The sequence below is a fragment of the Delphinapterus leucas genome, chromosome 10 (genome assembly GCF_059928025.1).
Source record: "Delphinapterus leucas isolate spDelLeu-1000000601 "Yukka" chromosome 10, BTC_Dleu_Yukka2, whole genome shotgun sequence".
NCBI lineage: Eukaryota > Metazoa > Chordata > Mammalia > Artiodactyla > Monodontidae > Delphinapterus > Delphinapterus leucas.
In genome coordinates this window covers 10,969,559-10,986,970 of record NC_143138.1, presented here as the reverse complement: position 1 = coordinate 10,986,970, position 17,412 = coordinate 10,969,559, and the positions used below count along the sequence as shown (strand labels likewise).

The following is a 17,412-nucleotide window of genomic DNA, read 5'->3' as shown; positions in this document are numbered from 1 at the left end:
CCCTCCAGGGTCTCTCCTGCCCAGATATTTGTGCTGTCTGCACACCCCCCCCCCCCCCGAGATCTCAGACAATAGACACCAGCGCTGAGCCCTTGCAGCCAATTTCTGTGGAGGAGGAATGGTCAAGGATTGCCCTCAGGCTCCTGGGAGATGGGGGTCGGGGCAGGGAGACCAGAGCAGAATTCCCAGAGCTTTCCTCCAACCTCTTCTCCAGCCACCTACCTCCTCCCACGTTCACACTGAGGGAAGGCAAGCTTCCGCCACCCCAGGGATGACCCGACACTTTGTGCAGCCATTCTCATTCTCACTGCCGAGAATCCATCTCTTCCTGTTGCTTCTATGGTTTCTCAAGGGCTGATTTTGGTGGCAGGAGCCTGCACACTATACTAGTTCCGTATCTTTGGAAGAACCTGAAAATAGAATCATAAAGTCCAAGGAAACTGAGATGCTGTCTGGCTTCCTGTTCTGGGTGTGGATCTCCCGCGATGGCCCCATTAAGGTGTCATCTGGGCTCGGCTTCAAGGGCTCCACAACCGCAAACAATGAAGGCATGGGCCTGTTCATTTTTAGTAACTTTTACCTGAAATATAACATACATACAGAAAAGTGCTCAAGTCCTAAGTGCATAGCTCGATAAACCACAAAAAGAATACATCTGAATAATCCAAATTTAAAAACTTTACAAGCAGGCTTGTTAATTTTAATATCACTGTTAGGAAAGTCTCCTTTATTTTAGCCAAGAGTTCCCTTCCTGTAATTTCCACCAATAGTTTCAGCTCTGCAGTGTTATACAAAAGAAGTGCAATGTTTTCTTACCATTAGCATTTAAAGTTAAATATTTGTCTTTCCATAAAACTTCTTCCCCCATCACCCCCCCCCCAGTTACACAGTCTTACTTCTTTCAACTAATTTTGCTGTAATAAGATGGTACTGCAGTGATGATGTAAGGAGATATACAGTGTTGAAGGACTCATTTAGGCAAAGAGATGTTTGGAGAACAGATGTTTGGGGACTGGAAGTGACTATCTGGTCTAGACAGTGTCGGTATAAGGAGGAAAACAGAAGCAGGACTGTGTCTGCCAGCGCAAGGAATAGAGTGGCTTTCTGCCTGGTCACACCGGGAAGTTTGGTGGCTCTGGGGCTCCCAAGTGGGTGGGCGTGGGGTGGAGAGCAAGCGAGATGAACCAGCTGCTGTGCAGGCCAGTGTTTCTGGAGGCCTGACACAAGGCAGCTGCAGCCCAAGAAACCAGGGAGGTGTCATCGGAACCGACGGCGGGGAGACGACAGCTCAACTGAGGTGGAGTCTGGAGAGAGTTCTGGCTGCTTCCAAGGCTCGGCAGCCACTCATCTGGGAGCTAAATATAGAAGCAAGCTCACTCCAAATTCTCACCGTACAGCCCGGCAGAGGGAATAAAGCATTCGGGGTTGAGGGGGGTGACGCAGGAGGTTTGCAGACTGAAGCAAGCGAGGAATTAATTCTCAGTGTCAAGATACAGTCTATAAACGCCTCTCTGGAGAACAGGAAGCCTGACTCTGAGCCCTCCTTCAACAACTGGGGCCCCTCAGTCCGACCCCGGAGCCACGAGAAGGGACTGGGCCTTGTGCGTGTGCAAAGGAAAACTGTGATGCTTCGGAGCACTGGATACGTGTGCTTTTCCAGTTTGTGCCATTGTCCACAGGCCCATCCTTTCAGCCTCTTTGTGTGGGCTTGGAAAGGAGAGCATGAAGTTCTCTCAGCCACAAGAGCCTTAGGAAGGTCGGGGCCACACCTTCTTTTTCTGTTGTTCTTCCTCCTCTTCTTTTACTTTTTTTAAAATACTGAGTCAATTTAATAAAAGGAATGGGAAAGGTGGAAAATGAGCCCTCTAACTTGTGTGGTCCCAATTACCCATTGTATCTATGCTTACATGTATGTAGGTATTTGCTATGTTCCTTTTTATACCCTTCTTCTTAAATTTCACTCTTGCTCTTTCTGTGTGCAGAGAATGACGGAATATAAAAGTGGTGTGGGCTTCCCTGGTGGCAGAGTGGTTGAGAGTCCGCCTGCCGATGCAGGGGACGTGGGTTTGTGCCCCGGTCCGGGAGGATCCCACATGCCGCGGAGCGGCTGGGCCCGTGAGCCATGGCCGCTGAGCCTGCGTGTCCGGAGCCTGTGCTCCGCAGCGGGAGAGGCCACAACAGTGAGAGGCCCGCGTACCGCAAAAAGAAAAAAAGTGGTGTGATTAGTCTCTGCCACGTACAGAAACTGCCCCTGTGTTTGCCACGAGGGTCTGTGTTTAAAGCATCTCCTGTGTGTAGACTTCTGGCCTTTGGCCTCCTGAGTTGTAGCCACTTTTGCTCAGAAGGAGCTCATCCATTTCCGGTTGCCACATGCTTGTTATGTGGCTGTTTTTCCCTGGGATTCCACAGCCAGACCATACAATACCAAAACATATTGGCTATGGCTTACCCTAAAAGACTGCCAGAAAAAAAAATTGCTGGTTAAGAAAAGCTAGGATTTTTCAACTTACTGCAATAAGGGGGAATTTTACTGTGACAGAATCTAGAAGCGTCTCAGAAGGGAGAAGTCGGGGGAAGGTTACTTAGGGTTTAGGGCTTGCACTGCCTGAGTGGCTTTAAGGTGGGTTTTGCCAGGCAGGGAACTAGTTGGGATGAGACAGAATTTTAATGCACAATAGCTGTGGATTGGTAGGCACAGAGATGCGAGGGTCTAAAAGTGCGATTTGACTAGGAAACTGTTAGTCTTGGTCAGTTAGCTATTTTATTTATGTATTTAAAGTATAGTTCATTTACAATATTATATTAGTTTCACGTGTTTTTTATAGATTATACTCCATTTAAAGTTATTATAAAATGTTGGCTATTTTCCCTGTGCATGATCATCTCCATGTAGATGCAGAGAGAGCATCTGACAAAATTCAACACCCATTCATAATGAAAACTCTCAACAAAGTTGGTATAGAGGGAACATACCTCAACATAATAAACGCCATTTATGACAAACCACAGCTAACATCATACTCAATGGTGAAAAGCTGAAAGCTTTTCCTTTAAAATCAGGAACAAGACAAAGGGGGATGCCCGCTCTCCCCATTTCTATTTCATAGAGTATTGGAAGTCCTAGCCACAGCAACCGTACAAGTAAAAGAAATAAACTGCATCCAAATTGGAAGGGAGGAAGAAAACTGTCACTATGTACAGATGACATGATACTATATGTAGAAAATCCTTGGGACATCCCTGGTGGCTCAGTGGTTAAGAATTTGCCTGTCAATGCAGGGGACACGGGTTCAAGCCCTGGTCTGGGAAGATGCCAGATGCCACGGAGCAGCTAAGCCCGTGCGCCACAACTACTGAGCCTGTGCTTTAGAGTCCGTGAGCCACAACTACTGAAGTCCGTGCGCCTACAGCCCGTGCTCCGCAACAAAGAGAAGGCACTGCAATGAGAAGCCCGCGCACCATAAAGAAGAGTAACCCCTGCTCGCTGTAGCTAGAGAAAGCCTGCGTGCAGCAAAAAAGACCCAACGCAGCCCAAAATAAATAAATTTATTTTTTTAAGAAAAAGAAAACTCTTAAATCTCCACCAAAAAAACCTACTAGAACTAATCAATGAATTCAGTAAAGTTTCAGGATACAGGTTTAATATGAGTTAGCTATTTTAGTAGTTCCACAGTCTAATTTTCCAGGAGCAAGTATTTATTGGTAGTTTAATTATTTTTGCCTGGTCCCAGCATTGTTCAGCTCAAAACCAGGAAATTATGTTTTATCCCAGAATTGTTTAGCACAGTAATAGAAGAGTATGTTAGTTTTGGTTCTGTTGGGTTTGCAGATTTTGCTTATATTACAATTTAAGCATGCAGAGAAAATACAGTTTCAATATTTTGCCCATAACTGACCTGCTCTTCTGGGTGAGCCAACTAATTGGGGAAGTAACAACAAAGTCAGTGATGTAGTCATTTAATACTCAGTTGTTTAATACCCCTTAGCTAATACTCAGAGTCTTGGTAAAAATGCCCATTTTCTCCCCAATTTTTCACACTTCCACTCTTCTCCCCAGCTCCTCTCTAGGATTGTGCCTGGGTGTATAAAGGAAGGGATGTGACTTGTGTGTCTTCTCAGTGGAGGGAAAAGGGGCCCTTCAGGGTCTGCTGGCTCCTGGGGTCTCTAGAAAAATGGCCTTCGGCCACCTGCTTGCTATCTACCATGTTGGCCCTTATGACTGAGGCTGATGTGCAGGATGACACTTACTCTGGTCCCCTCACTTGGTTCAGGCCTGGTGGGTCTCTCTGGGTGACTTGATCTCCTCTCAGCATTACCCGTTTGCAACGCTTAGAACTCTGATTGCTCATTCTGTTTCCCAGGGTAGGTGGTCTATACCCTGCGTGTTAGTCCGTTCTGGCTGCTCTTACAAAATACCACAGACCGGGTGGCGTATAAACAGCAGAAGTTTATTTCTCACGGTTCTGGAGGCCAGAAGCCTAAGGTCATCATCAGGATGGTTGGGTTCTGGGGAAGGTCCTCTTCTGGGTTGCAGACTGCCTCCTTCTCGCTGTGTCTTCACAAGGTGGAAGGGGTGAGGGGTCTCTGCAGGGTCTCTTTTATAAGGAACTAATCCCATTTATGGTGGTTCCACCATCATGACCTAAGCACCTCCCAAAGACCCATCACATTGGGCATTGGGAGTTCAACATATGAATTTTAGGGAGACACAAACATTCAGACCAAAGTACTCTGCCATAGGGCCCCCCGATTAGGCCCACCGGCTTCAGTCTAAGCTTCTCTACTGTGGAAGTAAACGAAGACCAACCTAATGAGAAAAGCAAAGCCTATTTATTTTGAGCTTGCTGTAGCAAAGGGAGTCAGCCACCATCACTTGCATTTTGGCAGACCCAAAGGCAGGCAGAGGAGGGAGAAGACTTTAGAGTGGGGAAAAAGGGAAGGCAGGAAAGGTGTGCCCTGATTGGAGGCTGTTGGCCTGGGGAAGCTGTAGACAGGCTAACGAGAGGCAGGGCATCCTATGTGATGGATTGGGGTGTGGGTGCATTTGATTTTTTCTGATTGGTCCTAAGATGGAAGTGGGGACAAAGATTAGGAAAGATGTCAGTTATTAATCAAGTCCTGGCCATTTGGGGCTGATTATTAGAGAAGTTATTGTTTAGCTTCCTGGATTCTCACTAGGGATAGCAATCTGGCTTCCTGCAAAGCTGACTTAGAGTGGGCTGCCTGCCTAGGCTGATACTGTAGATAAGGAGTTGGCTTTCTGGGCAGATTGTTACAGATTGTAGGTCAGGGCTCTATTTTTAAACATGGCCTAGCTATTTCCTGTTTGTGTATTCCATCTCTCACTACCATATAGGGTCTGACCTAATCTCCTAGAAGTGCAGATTAGACCCTGTCTCCAGCTCCACCCTATCCTCCTAACCATGCTGGGCTCCTCTGTGCTGTCTCAGTGCCTCCTGACGTTTGCATCAACTCCTTTTGGATATTCCTAAATCAATCCCTCCCCCAACTCTCTTCATCCTCTCATCGTCTCCTGGGACAGGAAGGGGCAGGGCTGATCTGTCTTTGCCTGTGGCATCTCCTCTTCTCCTGGAGCAGCCAGCAAGTTGTATCTCCAGGGGAGTAACTTTTCTACCTGCAGGAGAACACCAAGATTCTGGGCGCTTCTGCTTGGTGCTTAGCAGGTCAAAGAAGGAGATAAAGGAATTCCAATGGGTCTCAGAAAAAAGTCTCTTTGCAAGACTATTGTCTTACTTCAAAAAAGTTTTTTTTTTTTTTTAATATCAAAAGCTGAATATCAACTCTTTCTTTCTCTTTGCATACTCTATGTAACACCCACAGACCTCTGGACAGATGACCCTGGAACCAATTAGGAGGAAGGGCCTATACTTGCAAACCCAAAGAGAAAATTACATTAATACTTTTTCAAAATATGGCTCTCATTATAGAAGATACTCTTCATTGTGTTTGAATAGAATTCTTTTGTCCTGCTTTTCTTCACCTGGCTTTCTTTAGGGGAACAGAGGTTAATGGGGAGAAATGAAGCTATTTCTTGTGCCCTGTTTAGAAATGATCTCTTCCTCTTCATTTTAAGTGCTGGAGTATAAAGTCTCTTTTATCCTCTCAGTACAGGGCTCCATCTTCTCAAAAGGGTCTCCACTGGCTTTTCTATTTCTTCACCATAATTTGAGCTCCCCACCCCCTCTTGCTTGAGTCTTAATGGAAAATAGATCCGCAGCCCATCACTTTTAAGGATCTCGTTCATAGGGCTCCTCACCTACCTCCTCCTTTACTGCAAACTCTCCTTAAAGTTTGTGCGCGCATGTGTGCGTGTAATAATAGGCCCTCTATCCCTTCCTCGTCTTGATCGCTCTTACAGACTGTGTGTAATAATAATTTTATATCTGACTTTGGCTGTTACTTCATTCCCTCTAGTTCTAACCCATTATTTTACATTTTCAGAGGCTCATTATGACTCATTGGGCAGCCGAAGAAACATAATGAGTCCAAGATGATTGCACATGGCGGTGCTCCACAAATAGATATTAAACAGCTCATGAAATCTATAAATGTCCTTACTATCCTGGGTGCATTATAAAGCTATGAATCAATAATTCAGCCAAGTTTTTTTTATCCTCTCTTTAAAATCTGGCTTTCTGGATGTTCTTCCTCCTGGAAATGGAAGCTATGTACATATTGGGAAAAGAAAGCTAGAGGAAGGGAAGAAGAGAAAGAAAGATGATGAAGACGAATACAAAGAAAAAAAAGAAGAAAACATAAATTATTTTAATAGTTTAAGCCCTCAAAGCTTCTTGACCGCTGTCCACGCAAGGAATAAATAATAGTAGGCACGACACAGGCACTCAAAAAGTTATTTGTTGAATGAGCAAATAAATTTTATGACTATTTTCCATTGAGTTTACATATTGGTTTTGATAATTACCTTTGCTGAATATTTATTCTGTGCCTGGAATAGTACATGCATCCATTCATTAATTGTTAAATATGAGGAAGGAAGTGGTATTATCCCCATCAGCTGGGTAATAAAACCAGAGGCCACTGATGGAAGAGCGATATTCAAGCTGAATGTTTGATAAAAGCTAATAATCAGAGGGAATTCATTAGAGCATTGAAAAAAAATGAAGAGTGAATTGAATTTGGACCCCCTTGAGGATTTCCTTTATTGACAAATGATTCCATCATCTACCAACTCGCCAAACCCAAAACCCTGGGCATCATTCTAGACTCACCACCATACACAATTCCTCACCAAATTCTCTCTATTCCTCAACAGTTCTCATATATGCCCCTTCCTGCCTCACCACCAAGGACAAATTCCAAATTGTCATTAATTCTTGCCTTAGTCGTTGAATGAACCTGCCAACCAATCTTCCTGCTTCCAGTCCTGCTTTCTTCCACATTGCTCACCAGAGTAATCTTCTGAGATACGAACCTGATCATGTTATCTTTTGCTTAAAAATCTTTCAGTGATTTCCCATTGTCTCCAGGATAGATTCCAAACTCATTAACTGAACGTACAGAGTCCTTCATGATCTCGCCCATCCCTCCCCTCTCCAGCCTCATCATTTACCATCTCCTCTCCTTACCAGTTCCTCCCTGTGGTAATCTCGAACATTATACCTTCCACAGGACACTCTCATGTCTCTGAACACCCACACTTGCTCTCTGAAATGATCTCTCCCTTCTCATCATTGCCTTAGTTGGAAGTTCCTTACCTGCAAGATATCTTTCAAGCCTTAGCTTTGTTTACCTCTGGGACACTTTACTGTTCCCCTGTCCTGCCCCTTCCTCCTTGTCATCTCTCTATTCCCCTGACTACCTCTGATGTACACACACCTCAAAAGTGGGCTTCATGTCTGTATCAGCCAGTGTCCCAGCAGGAAACAGATGGCACCCTCTGATCGGTCTAGACTAAAGGAGAGTTTATTTACAAGGGACTAATTATGAACTTGTGGGTGGAGTTCAGTGGAACCGCAGGAACTGGTGTAGAAATCTGGGGCTAGCAGCAGCAGAGCTGTCACCAGGGGGAAGATGAGGTAGAGAGTAGGTCAGTGCAGGAAGAGCAGTGACTTTATATTCAGCTATCCTCCCAGGGAGGGAAATAAACACCCCTGAACTCCCTTCCTCTCCGTCTGATCTCCTGGAGAGCTCCCCCATTGATGGAAGCCAATGAGAGCCTTGTTGCTGTGGTCCATGTAGGCCAGCCTCTCAGGGAAGAGAAAAAAGGTGGTATAGAGGAAGAAAGACTTTTCTTCTACCCTCTTAAGTTCTGTGAATGGGTCTGAGAATTAAACCGACAAAAGACAGATTAAGAGGAGAAAAGCAACACATTTTATTTGATGTTAATATGGTTACATGACACAGAAGCCTTCATAGAAAAGAAGATCCAAAGAAGTAGACAGGCCTGAGAGCTTACATACCATTTCCACAAAGAACGATAAATTGTAGAGATGTGACAAGACAAAGGAGAAAGGGGTTTGGGCTTGGAGCAGTAAATTATGGGAAAGTGACTTAGGAAACATATGGGGGAAACTAATGGAAGATAAAGGCTATTTTAGTAAGTTTGTTTTACAGCTTCATCTCAGGGTCAACTCCCCATCTTGGCTGTAGGAATATTCTCCTCTTTCTGGTACAGGGAGGGTACCCTTCTCATGGAAAATTTGTGTCCTGCTTTCAAGCACAAAGGGGGAGGTAGGAGAGCCCTTCCTGCATCTGCTGCTTCCCAAGTGCTTTCAGTTCAAAACAAAATGCCAAAGTGACGTATTTTGTGGTGGCATGCTCTGGTCTTCTTCGGTGGATCAGAAGGTACACAGTGCCTTGCTTCTGTGCCCCACAGCTTCCCATGCACACCTCTGGGAGCCCACGCCTCTGGCTGAGTTCCAGCTAACTGCTTAACTCTCTAGGGAATCTGTCTGCTCCTTGTTAGGGGGGTGGGACTTTCATCTTTTTACCCCAATGCCTACCGTAATGACCAGCCTGTAATATGTACTCAGTAAGTGTTCTCCGAAATGAAGTAACATTTTGAGTGTATACCGGGCCAGAATTGTTACAAACCTTAGAGATAATTTTAATAAGAAGCAAATTCAGAGCCAGATCCCAGCCTGATCAGAATCCCTCCTGATTCCCAGCCTTCGTCTCCTACTTAATTTTAACCGCAGTCTCAGGTTATTCATTGGAAGGAGAATTCACACGAGTTTCCCATAAATCCAAGAGTCTTCTATTTTGGCAACAAGAGAGAGACAGCGAGAAGGGTTGGATCCGCCTGCTTTGAGCCCTTTGCCAAAAGCAATCTCTGAGCTCTCTGGATAAGCAACACTTTCAAACCTAGCAAAGTGCCAGGAGCTGAAGTCATGAAACGAATCACGGGGCTCGGGAATCACACAGTTACACAAACTACCTCTGGTGGCTGGTGGTGAGGTAGCTTCGCTTTAACATCCTATTAGCACATGATCTTTAGTTTCCAAAGCCTTTCTTGGTTCCAAACCTGCAGGTGGTGATGGTGGATGGGAAGAGGTTGAGTAAGATGTTTCCGAGTTGGGAGGCAAAGCTGTTGGTGCCTCCTCGCTGGATGATTCAGCGACGGGCTGCTGCTGTGTTTTTCCCAGGAAAAGCCAGCATTACCGTGGAAGTGATTGCGTGCCAGGAGCAGAAGAGCGGAGCGTTCATCAGACCCGATTGGCATCATCTGTTTATCTATCTGCCCTCCGGGAACCGTGTGCACTTTGGGGGTAAAGGTCACGTCTTTGTCTAGCCAAGCATCTAATGCGTAGTCGGCGCCCCCAGCCCCCCCGCAAAAGAATGAGGAAAGTTTATTGGATCTGAGGACGTGGATTTAGTGTTAAGGGGCTAGATCCTAAGACCTGGCATTCTTCTTAGCACTCATCTGTCCCCTCGCCTGTCTAACAGAAGTGTGTCACTGTCACCTGGCTGATGTGATGATCCAGGAAGATCATGTGCTTGGAACTCCATGTGACACGAACTGTAAAGGTCAGATATAGCTAAGTTGTCCAAAAGCCGTCAGCTAGTGGTATGACTTTGGACAAGTTAAGCCACCTATATGAACTTCGGTATTAAAATAAGAAGACTGGAAACTATGACTTATGAGGTCCTTTTCGTCTTTGAAATTCTTTTAAACTTCCCTGCTGTCAAACACCTCAACTGTCTTCTTTGGCAAGGCAGGAGCCATTCCACGAAGCTCCCATTGAAAAGGATAAAGGGAGAAATTGGCGGAGTTATGATCATAGCCAGTTTTGCTACTGCCAAAAGAAGAACAGCAGTGAATTTTTTAGTTTCTCAGAGGACATGCAGTGTCTGAAAGTCATCTTCCTTCTTGTATTTTCCAAAAAGAAAAGTGGAAGAGCCATCACATTCTGTGCATAACTTTTCTACTTATAGATAGAATTTTTAATGCATTTTTTTCTTTCCTGGAGGTGTAAGGGAGAATTCCCATAGCTGGAGGCATGTGTAAGTCAGGGGACTGTGGGAGAATGCAAGTGTGATTGTGGGGCTACACTTAATTCATTAAAATGTGTGGTTTATGAAAATGGTTTTGCCAAAAATGAGCTTTGTGGGAGGGAGAAGGCAGCAGGGATATGGATGGGGGTTGGTGGGAGGGAGGAGTAAGAAGTGCCAAGAGAGAAAAGAGTCTTATTTGTTGCTAAATGTTGAATCCCGCATAAGAATGTGTCGTGAGCCAATTCCAGGAAATTATAATGCAATTGGGGGGAGTGTAAATCTATTAGGCACAGATATTATGTGTTGACATTATTATTGTCCTGTTTTTATACTAACTGTGAATATTCTCCAATGACTTAAGAAAGCTTGAGGAACGTTCTTCTGAGTTAGCCTCCCTTCTCATTTTTTACCTTTTATCAAATCAAATGGCAGCAATATAAGGACATTGTGCTTTTTTTCCTTTCTGTCTATACTGTGAATTATTTCAGAAGCCAACTATATTCGTGAGGGTAACACTGGCAGCTGTAACAAACAAACCCAAACGTCAGTGACTTAACACAACAGGAGTCTGTTGCTCCTTTACGGAACAGTCCAATGCAGGTGTGTCTGGCGGGCACACAACTTTCTCAATGAGATAACTCAAGAATTAAGGAGCCTGACATCTTGTGGCTTTGCTGTCTCCTAGGAACTTAGTATACAGCCATGGAAAGAAAAAATGAGGGTGGAGAAGCTACACCTTCTTCTTAATTGCTGTGGCTCAAGAGTGACAAATGCTAGTTCTACATGTATTCTGTTGGCCCAGCCCAGATGCAAGAGGCTGCTGGAAGTAGTCTCTGATGGGGTCGTTTCTGCCCAGCAGCAGCATTTCACTAGGGAAGGAGGAGCATGAATGTTGACAGACAGCCATCCTGTCCTGCCCACTTCACTCTCAGACTCTAAGAAAAATGGCAGCACTTCCTTGTCCGTTGAGTGTAACTTTTCCTCTGAAGTCCTTCAAAGCAGAGCCCTAATTCATCTCCTCTGTGAAATGCATGATTCTGAGGGAAGATCCCTCACAAGTACTATCGGCCTCACTACACATCTGCCTCCAGGCTTTCCCCTGATCCGCCTCCACCTCTGTTTGGAATCCACTTCCTTTCAGGTACCAGCACCCAGCCCCACTGGTTTCTTCTTACAGTCTTTATGCCTTCGCTTGTTTTTACCCCAGGGGTCTCCTCTCTGAGAGATATTTCTTTGAAAAGCTTTGTCTCTACCAAAGGCATTCCAAGAATTGACAAACCAATGGGGAGATAACTTTTCTTTAAGAAACTCTCGACAGTCAGAGACCTCAAACATACCAAGGACATCCCTTAATGTGCCTGTACTTACCGGTCACCAAAGGGTTTCCCTTCCTCACTCATAAGGCAGAGGAAAGCGATTCATAATAGCCTCAAACTGTAAACAACCTAAATGTCCATTAAATGGACAGTAGAATGAACAAATATATTGCGATGTATTTGTAGAACAGAATACTATATAGCAACGAAAAGAAATGAACTCCTGTTATACACATATACATGAAAAACTTTCAAATAAAATGTCAAGTAGCCAGACCTGAAAGAATATATATAGTGTATAATTCTATTCATATGTGGCCCAAATGCAAATAAAATGAGCCTGTGGTGTTATAAGTCAAGAGTGGTTACCTTTGGAGAGAAGAGGAGTGGTGGTAATTGACGGGAAGCTGCCGGGGATTTCTCAGGTGCAGATATTGTTCTGTTCATGGACCTGGGTGGTACTTACACAGGTGTGTTCATTTTGTGAAAGCTCACTGAGCTGTAAACTAATGATCTATGTGCTTTTCTGTATGTATGCAATACTTCATTTGAAAGGTTTTCAAAGTCTATCGGAATAAAAGAAAAGAAGAACACCGCTCTTCTTCCAGCTACCTGTTTCAACCCCCAAAGTAGGGCAAGGCACAGTAGCTGTATAGATGCTTAGGTGAGATTGCAAAGCAGCTGGACAAAGAAACAGGACTTGGAGACGCCCACACATTCAAAGACCCAGATGGCTCCAGTATATTAGACGTAAAAAGGTCATCTGGGCTAGTGATCCAGTGCACAGAAGGAGTAGTTTCTGAATACATCCAGAGGGGTTCATCTCAGAATTATCGGGTTGGGAGAACAGAATGAGGTCACGACGTCAGAAGAACCATAATGCAATTCTGTGCTTCTAGCAGTGGTCCCACCTTGGTCTCCCTCTTTCCTGCCAGTCTCCACGGTTAAGTCTCATGGGAAGTGGTTTTACTCACAGGACACGTGGCTTTCCGTACCGGATGGCTCAGACTTAGGTTTCCCTAGAGATGGGATGGATTGATTGCGTACATTTGGAACTCTGTTGTTTCAGTGATATGCAGTAGCTGAGAACTCCGTCCCAGAGCCCTGGAACTTCAGTCTTCATAACATAAAGGGAACTTGACCTCCCCAGTCAAGAGTAGAAGAATAATTACTCCATCTCCTTCATAGTCTTCTTGTCGAATCCCTGAAATCTTAGGAGGTCTCTCATGGAGACTTCCTAAATTCATTTCCTCTTAAGTATTCCACAGCAGCTAGAACGATTATTGGTGCTGGGAATTTTCTCTGATGGAGATACAACTGCTCCTCTGTCAGAGTCCAGTGGAAGCTCACCTCAGTGCCATGTTTTCTTTAGCTTTGGCGGTTGAGAGAATGCCGACAGGAGGGCAAGCTGGGGAAGTTCCAAACGTGTCACCTTGAGCGTAACTTAGAAAAAGCACAGGCTTTGGAGTCAGACAGATCTAGGTTCAAATACAATGTCCAAACATCACCAGAGGCTTGACCATGACCAAATTACTTAATTTCACTTAGATTCAGTTTCTTCAATTATAAAATAGTGTTTATTTTAAAGAGATGCTGTATGTGAAACATAAAACAAGCTATGTAAAGTTCCTAGTACAATGACTGACCGAAAACAATCATAATGATTGATAACAACACTTCACTAGCGCTTGTTATGTACCAGGCATTGTTATAATTGTCACAACAATCCTATGAGATAGGTCCTGTTAACAGCACGAATTTATAAAGGAGGAGGAAGCACAGGGAAGTGTATAACTTGCCCCAAACGGCAGAGCCAGGACGCCGACCGAGGCAGCCAGGCACATGGCCTGTGTTTGCTCTTTTCCACACCAAACCGGTTTCTTGCCCCTAAAGTGCAGCAATAAAACATGGATTACTTGCTTAAAGAAACTCTTCTCTTCTCCCCTTTCTCACAAATCTTAATGGCATATCTAATTTTTACAGTTAGAAAGAGAGAAATTAAGGGCATCCCTATGTGTTTTCCCCCTGGATCTTGTTTTCACCTCTTCGGTGAAAAGTTTTAGAGAACAGGACTGCTTTGGTAAGCTCCGCTGTCATCCACAAGCACACATTGAGCGCCTATGGCATGCCAAGCACTGTGCTGGCTGATGGGGAAACAGAGGGGTGAGTCAGACTCTTCCCTCCTTACCCCTCATGTTCCTCCCCATGGGAGCTCAGAGGAGCAAAGACCAGAGAATAAGGCCTCAGACTGTGGATGGGCCGTCGCTCATGCAGCCCTCCCTCCTCAGCCCACTTCCAGAGAGGTCTGTGTGAATCCCTGACTAAACCCAGTGCCGACTTATGCCAAGAGAGCCTTCCTTCTCCAGCCTGGATCGGCTTTGCTGGTTTGCTCTCGAAACAGCAAGCACACTGTTTCTACCCCTAGACGTACTTGCCAGCAGGAGCTCATGGCCTTCCAGAAATTACTTTGCTTTTATATAGCACCTTTTCATTTTAACTCCCTTCCCTTTTTTTTTTTTTTTCCCCATCAAACATTAATTAAAACACGATGGCAAGCGCAGAATTCACTCACCCTGGCAAGAAAGGAAAGAGAAAGGAGAAGAAAAGAAAAAAACACATTTCATTGTTTGCCACACCTGGAGTGGCCGAGTCCTCAAGAGTTGGGCTGAGGCTGGAATTCAAGACAATCCCTCCTCCAATCCAAACACTCCTGCTGAGGGTGGCCATGCCTCACCGGGCCTCCCTCGGGTCTGCGGGTTGTGGGGAAAGGCCAGGCCCTGAAGGGCATCCCGAGCACAACTTGAATAACTGACTGCGTACACAAGGTGCATCCTGTTGCTGCCCACGGCCCCCTTCTCCCTCATGCCACCTTTCTCCTTCCCAGGTAGCTTCTCCTTCTCTTGACAAACCTAAGAAGCATCCTCTCTAGGATTAGAACTTGAGTGAATACCCAGGTCCCAGTCCACCGGGAAGAGGCCATTAGGCCTTGACAGGTGAAAGGAAGCAGAAGATCTGGGATTTGGAGAGTTTGCCCTACGCCTCTCTTCCTGTTTCTCCCTCCCCTCTCCCGACCCCCCCCCCCCAAGCCCTGATATGAGTGGTGTGTCAGGACTTCGGAGCATTTGCCTGTAGTTGTTCTGGTCCAGTCTTGTGTTTTCACATGTTTCCAGGCTTGGGCCAAGACCGACAGTGGTCACAACAAGCCCAAACTCTCCTTCGTGACGTGCGGGAACTTTCCTGGGAGATGTGTCATGTTGAAACCAATGTTGACGTTTCTGCTCAACTAGATGCTCTTGGAGATTACACAAAGGGGAGGAAGGACAAGCTTGAGGAACTGGCGTTCTCCCAGTTTGCACCATTTTCTTCCCTGTTTGCGTGGCGTCCACGGCTGCCTGATCTGCGGAGCAGCAGGAGTTACTCCCAAGGCTCAAAGGGCTGGGAGGGAGGAGAGAGTTGACAGCCCCAGCAGGGGAGCGCGTGGGGTTTTTGTACAGCTTCCCTGAGCTACAGGATTGATTTTCTGCTGGAGTCCCCAGGTATCAATGAACCTACAGTCCTCCTTCCAGGAATTATCAGACTCTGGGGAGACAATAAGAAAGGAACTGAAACTATTTTTGAACGGGTTTCCGAAGTCTGTGAACGCCATATAAGGCCCCCATTGGCTTTCATTTTTGCTGGGCTAAAGGGACGGGGGAAACATGAGGTGATTATATGGTTGGAAGCTTTGGCCAAGGCCTATGTTACTCTGAATTAAGACGTAGGAAGCAGAATTTCCCCCAGGGCCCTGGGGCTGACTTTGAGTTGAGATTTCGCAGAAGACCCTGTAGAGTGGGAGAACAGTTGCCTGTTATGCTTGTGCAGCAGAACGATAGACTCTTTCACTCTAAGGATCTTTAAGGGATGATCTAGGAAGCCTGAACTTTAAAGACATGAGAAGCCATCTGAGCTGAGGGGAAACCGGGTTGATTCTGGGCCTTAGAACAAACATTGCCTCCCGTGCCTTGTCTTGTGTCTTACTTAGGTTAGATTCCCCAGAAGCGAACACTGAGTGATTCGTTTAAGGAATGTCCCCAGGAAAATCTGGTAGAAGGTTTGGAAAGTCAGCCCCGGAAAGGAAGGATGCTGGGTAAGTGTGCAACATGGCGCAAAGCCCCAGGGAGGGAAGTGGTGAGGTGTGACTGACACTCTCTCCAACGTCTCCCTATGGCCTCCACTGTGCTCCTGATTAGGGCCCAGGGAAGTATTTACATCCTCCTCCCATCCGTCATCCACTGGTTAAGGGCTGTCATCCCCGGAAGGATGCAGATTCTCATTATTACTTTTTTTAAGCTGGCATAGCAGTTCCAGAACCCTGCGGGTAGCCCTCTGACAGAGAGACACAGGTGCTGCTTGACGCACCTGGAGCTGGTGTGCAGGAAAATGAGAAAAGTTTCCCAGGGAATGTGGGCAAGCACTGACCACATCAGCTATGTCTCGTCTGGACCCAACAGCCTTAGGCTGGCAGGTCATCACAGAGTACGTACAATCATTTGTAAGAGAAGCTCTGCGCGAGCAATCCATGGGGGATCAGGGACGGAGGGACCTAGGTGGTCACTGGTGATTCATGGTGCCCCAGACCCTGCCACTGATCCCAGGGTTGCTGTCAACCTGTGGTCCCCTGCGGGTGTGCCATTTGTCTCAGCTTGTTCTGGTTCCCATGCCCCTGCTTGACTGCATGGAGGTGGGGGTCATGGTGGTGATGGTGCATTAGCTGGAGGACAGCCACGTACATCTCTGTTTTCTCCTCTGTTACCCACATCGGCCAAGAATGCATCAGGCACAGGCTAAAGAACCAGCATATCTTTCTAAACTTCCTGGCCATCCCTCAGCCTGGAGCTCCTACAGCGAAGTAGGAACCATCTGCCCACACCACCCAGAGGTGTGACGAGCTCGCCATCATTAGCAACGGAGCCCAGCACTGCACAGAGACTTCCAAAGGCATGGCCCTCATCTCTTACCCGCACGAAGGAGCTTCTCAAAGCCTGAAGCTCAGCCGTTGGCCTCTCAAGTGTGGCCTGCCTCACGGTGGCCTGCCGGCCTGCAGAGAAACAGAAATCAGATACAAAGGCAGCTCTGGGATCAGTTTTACCTCGTCCTGAAGCCTTGGGAGACCAGAACGGAGTCAGGGAACTGAGGCAATGACCCGAAGCAGAAAAACCCAGACTCCTGGTTCTGTGCAGGTGCAAATCCCGCTGGTTAAGCCACACCACCGCGGGCCTCCAGATGCTTGTCGAGCCTCTGCCTCAGACTAAAAAATGATCGCTCGTTTATAAACAAACGTAAATGTATTTTTAACCTGCCTCAGAAAACCACCTTCCTGTTGGGTTTCAGGGCAGTCTCGCCACGTCAACTGGCAGAGCACAAAAGCAACTGCAACTGCTTGGAACTTTCCACCACAGACGGGCGATGGTGACCCCAGGTGACATCTGACTGCATTGCCAAAGTGACTTTGGGTTGAGAGATTAGAATCTCTAACTGCTTTGTGGTTTCAGGAGGCAAGGGGGGCCAGAACCTAAGACAGTGGTGAGAGCCTAAAAATTCAGGGTGAATCGCCCCAGGAAGATCCACTCGTCTTGAGGGT

The 17,412-nt window shown here is 46.2% G+C and overlaps 2 long non-coding RNA genes across 5 annotated transcripts in view; one reads left to right on the top strand and one right to left on the bottom strand.

Moving 5' to 3' along the window:
* Window positions 1-17,412, top strand: part of LOC149748135 (uncharacterized) — a 293,792-nt gene that overhangs the window by 231,997 nt on the left and 44,383 nt on the right. The window lies entirely within an intron of this gene.
* Window positions 892-17,412, bottom strand: part of LOC111181380 (uncharacterized) — a 220,894-nt gene continuing 204,373 nt past the window's right edge. For 2 of the 4 annotated variants that reach the window (XR_016394544.1, XR_004022467.2), the window contains exon 5: window positions 892-16,869. This is a non-coding gene — a long non-coding RNA (uncharacterized LOC111181380). The remainder of the gene's footprint in view (window positions 16,870-17,412) is intronic. The other 2 variants (XR_002646472.2, XR_016394545.1) reach the window with 2 other exon arrangements.